The sequence below is a fragment of the Apaloderma vittatum genome, unplaced genomic scaffold (assembly GCF_000703405.1).
Source record: "Apaloderma vittatum isolate BGI_N311 unplaced genomic scaffold, ASM70340v1 scaffold23921, whole genome shotgun sequence".
In the NCBI taxonomy this organism is placed as follows: Eukaryota; Metazoa; Chordata; class Aves; order Trogoniformes; family Trogonidae; genus Apaloderma; species Apaloderma vittatum.
The window spans coordinates 1-4533 of record NW_009697702.1 but is presented as its reverse complement, the minus strand read 5'-3'; positions in this window follow the sequence as shown (position 1 = coordinate 4533).

Below are 4533 nucleotides of genomic sequence, written 5' to 3'. Positions count from 1 at the left end.
TTCCGACACTCAAGCTCTGGATAACGCAAAGAGGATGGTGCTTTTATCTTCCTTCCTCAGCAATACAAAATCATGGAATACTGAATTACAGAATACTTTTTTTTTTTTTGGCTGTTTTCTTTTTGATAAGGGTACTTGTTAATTAACCCCAAAGTCAACAGTCTCTAGGACCACTGGATTGTTTTCATTGATAAAAGGGAATAACCAAACCTGTCCTTATGATTTCTTGCTTTTGGGGGAGGGATCAGAGGTTAATTTCTACTTAACACCACTTTAAAGTATATGTAAGGATGGAGGAAGAAAGAAGCAGCTGAATAAAGATTGGCACGACCAGAAAGGGATCATCTGCACAGAGACATCATCTTCACAACCCAGCGAAGGTTTTCGGAGGGACAAATGAAAATGAACTCGATCCGTTCCTCACCGGCCGCCTCCTTCCTACTCTCCAAAATGCTGGAGATGAGGGCGAACCAGCCTTGGGACTTCACCCCATGAGCCTCAGCTCAGCCTTGGTATCCCAAATCCTGCACAATGGAGAAGGGAACATTTTTTGCCAGGCGTGCCAGGCTCCGATTGGAAACTCTTCCTCACCAAATTGCTGGGGAAAGGCAGCAGAGCGGTCCTTACGGTGCCGGCAGCAATGGGAGAGCCTGCAGCCCTGCAGCCAAGACCTGTGCCAGGAGCTGCAGGGCCACGGGGCTCTTTTTTTCCTCCTCCATCCCTCGATGCCCCCAAGGTGTGGGGACAAGAACGTGAAGCGGGGTCATTTGGGTCAAGCAGCAGGACCTGAGCTCCTACCCGGAGGTTGGAGATGGAAAACCCCGACGGAGACGGGAGCAGAGGAAGCTTCAACCCACAGGGCGCTGCAGTTAAGGGCCGTTAAGTAGTAAAAAGCACTTTAAAACCCTTCAGAACCAAGCTGCTATGGATGCTGGTGATGGTCCATCAGCGTGCGGGATGAAATCAATCGCTCCAGCATCTCCACTTCTTTATTAGGGGAAGAGAGACTGTCCAAGATCATTTTTAATCGCTGTGGCCAGCCGCTCGCTCGGCAGCTGAGATGATTTTTCTCTCCACCCTGCAAAGGTGCGGAATGAAGGGAGGAGGAAGAGGAGGCACCGCCGGTCCCCGAGACACGGCGAAGAGGCTTGAGTGGAAAAAAGCATCCAGCTCCTTTTTTATAATTTTTTTTTCATCCCCGTATTGCATTGCATTGCTCCAAACCCTCAGAGCAGCTGGGAGTCGGGGCAAGAACTTATTTCGGATGCTCCAGACACCTCCCAGCCTTCCCTGTCCCCGATCTGAGCTCTCTTTCCCCTCTCCAGTGAGCTTTTTAGTTAAAAGAGGAGTGACACGGCTTTGCCATCCCTGCCCGGGCTGGATTTCCTCACTTTTTTTTTAATCTCTCCTCCGTGAGGCCGGGATTGGGATCTTGCAAACCGGCTTCTGGCGCTCAAGACTTGCTGTTGGGGAAGTCAAACTGGGCCAAGGGAGAGATTTCAGCGAATTTCTCATTTCGGGAGGTCAAACGCCTAACCGCAAGTCCCAGACTGGGATGAAAAATGGCATTTTTGGTGCTCTGGTCCTATTTAACTTTTTGTTCCAAGAGATGCAGTTCCATCCCTTCAAAATAAAAAATAATCTTTTAAACAGATTGCTTAAAAAGCCCTGGAAGACATGCGAAATCCCTTCTAAATCTCTTATTCATGATCGGTATCCTCCAATACGGATGGGATTGCTTATGAGGGAGAGGTTGTTGCTATAGACTTGGAAAGGGGGGGTGGGAAACGGGGGCAGAACTCACAGATTCGTGACCCCCAAACCAAATAATGCTGCTATTAACACCTCCGTGTACATACATTGAACCTTCCTTAGTTTATTTTTTAAGCAAGGGCTGTAGAAAAGACTGGGATATCCCCCACCTTTTCCCCCCAGCACCAGTGGGCTTCAAAAAAAAAAAAAAATCAGAAAAAAAAGACAATTTTGGCTTCCTGAGAAGCTTCGGCACATCTTATCTTCTTTATAATTTTCAGGGGTTGTGCAGACAGCTCAAGGGTTGGGAATAATTTAATATAAAGTCTCTTAAAGTGCTAATTTGTAGCCCAAACCATCTCTACCCAGGGAGGGGATGGCTCCACTAGATGTTGGCACTTGTGCTCATGCCTGAGAGAGAGGAGGAAATTTTTTCTATTTGTTTGTTGAGGGTTTTAGGGGTTTTTTTTCTTCATTCCAAGGGCTGGAGTTCAGGTCAGATGCTCAGTTTTGCACTTTCTTCTACATCCAACCCCGACTCCAGGCTCAGATGCTGGGAGGAGGCAGGGAGGGAGAAGCTGGCCGATGCTTCATCCGAGGGGCTGTTTTGCTTTCGTTTCCTTAAAAATTTGGCCACTTTTTGTGCTGCTACAAAAAAAAAAAAACCACCAAAACCCACACCCAACCACGGATGCCTGGGCGAGGAGGCGTTTGCATGCTGACCCCAAAGCGTTGGCGAGATGCTGGGAAGCGCTCCCCGTGCTCAAGCTGGTTTTGGGGTAAAATCTTTAAATTTTTTACCACCTCGCCGTGTTAAGGATGATGGGAAGTGGCAGGTGAGAGAAGTTTGGGGTAGGTGTCCCTCCAGCAACCCTTCGAACCAGCATCCAAACCCCAGGCAGAAGAATTTTCACCCCCCTGGTTGCTTCCTACCTCTCCCCAACGCCTCCGTTTGTTTTTTCTCTTCGGTCCTGAGCTGGGTTTGATGATTTTGAGGAAACCTCAAGTGATTCAGGAATTTGCACCAAGTTTCCTTCTGCCTCAGCTCATGCCTCAAATTTTATTTTGACCTGAAACTCCCTCCTCATCCCTCCCTGACCACTGGCTGCTCTTGTGTTGCCTTTTCCTTTTATTTTTCTTTTTTTTGAGGGTGGGGGAAGGACGTGATTTTGTAAAACTAATGTGGTGAAACCAGCTTTTTTTGCACAAGTCGTTGCACAAGAAAGGGGAAAAATTTAGTAAATTAGGTTTAACTTTAAAGGGAACTTTTTTTTTTTCCTTAAAACTCACTAGCAGAGCTACTGATTAAAAGAGAAAACAAAAGAAAAAGAAAAAAAGAGATGGACTGATTAAAAAAAATGGACTGCATGGTTTACAGGTTTAAAAATTGCGTTAGAAATTAGCATGTTGATTTCGACTGTACATTTATCCTATTGTAACTTCTATTAAACAATACAGCATATAACTGTTTAAATAAGCGCCTGTGCTCGCTTGTGGCTGTGTGCATCGCCGGGGAAAAAAAAAAGAACAAAACCCAACCGAAATTAATAATCCTAAACCCCGTCAAAGACGGAATTCCACATCTCTTTTGTACAACCAGCAAAGATTTACTGCTGAAACGCCCAGTTTTATGGGTCGTCCCCCCTTCACGGCCGCTTGGCTGCTGCGCCCCGCCGCGAGCCAAAGCCAAATTTTGCCTCGTTCGGCGGCGTCTTTTTAAGTGGGTTCCGCCGTAAACAAGCGTGATTAAACCCAATCCTGGCCTGGAAGAAGCAGCCGCCTTGCTCTCACGGCTTACGTCTAGTTTTGCAGATGGGGAAAGTAATCCTGAGCGGGGACGAAGGCTTAGGAGGGCGGAGCGGGGATAATAGGCAGTTCACGGAGGCAGAGCGGGGGAATTGCGTCGGTTTTCTATGGATAATCTCGTTGCCCGCTCACGTTGCGTATTTGCTTTCATGGTATTTATCTTCCTTTGCAATTTGATGATTATATTAGCATGTTGGGTTTGGGGCTTGGGTTTTGGGGTTTTTTCTTTATTTTTTATCTCTTCTGGCCCAAACTGCATTAGGATATTGGATTCCCCAAATACCTCCCAGCCCTGGCGCTGAGCTTGCAGTGGACTTTATGCAAGATGTTTGACTTGCACGATGATTAGGAGATTAAAGAGATATAAAATCAACATGACACACGCTAATTAGAAACGGGCTAGCTGGGAGATCTCAGCGCGTAATCCTAAACGCTGGGGCATCGCCACGGGGCCGGGTGATGCTGAGCACACCAAGCTAAGGGGGGTAAATGAGATTTGAGGGTCTTCTTCCCCCTTGTAGGGGCGATGGGATGGTTTGGTGGAAGAGTCCAGGCAGACGATGTGGTTCGATGGGTGGGAGTGAAGGATTTAGCGAGTGTTCGTAAGCTGAAGGGCTCCATCCTGGGAAGCAGCAGCTGCGTAAAAGGATCCTGGGTGGATCATCTTCCACGAATTCCTCTAAACTCCTTTTTTAAGCCATTTATCCCTCTTGGGTTTTCATCACGTCCTGGGGCAGGGAGTACCACGTGTTAATTTGGTGCAGTGGGGAGGAGAAGTGCTCCCTGGTGCTTATTTCTAACTAAACCTCTGCCAGGGACATTTGCACGTGTATGTGTCATGAAAGAGAATAAAAGGAAGGCTGATACCTCCCAGATCGAAACTGTCCACCTCAGAATATTCTGGGGTGCTCTCTCACAGTGGTCAACTGTGAACAAAAGGGAGTCATAGAACCATAGAATCACAGAATGTTGGGG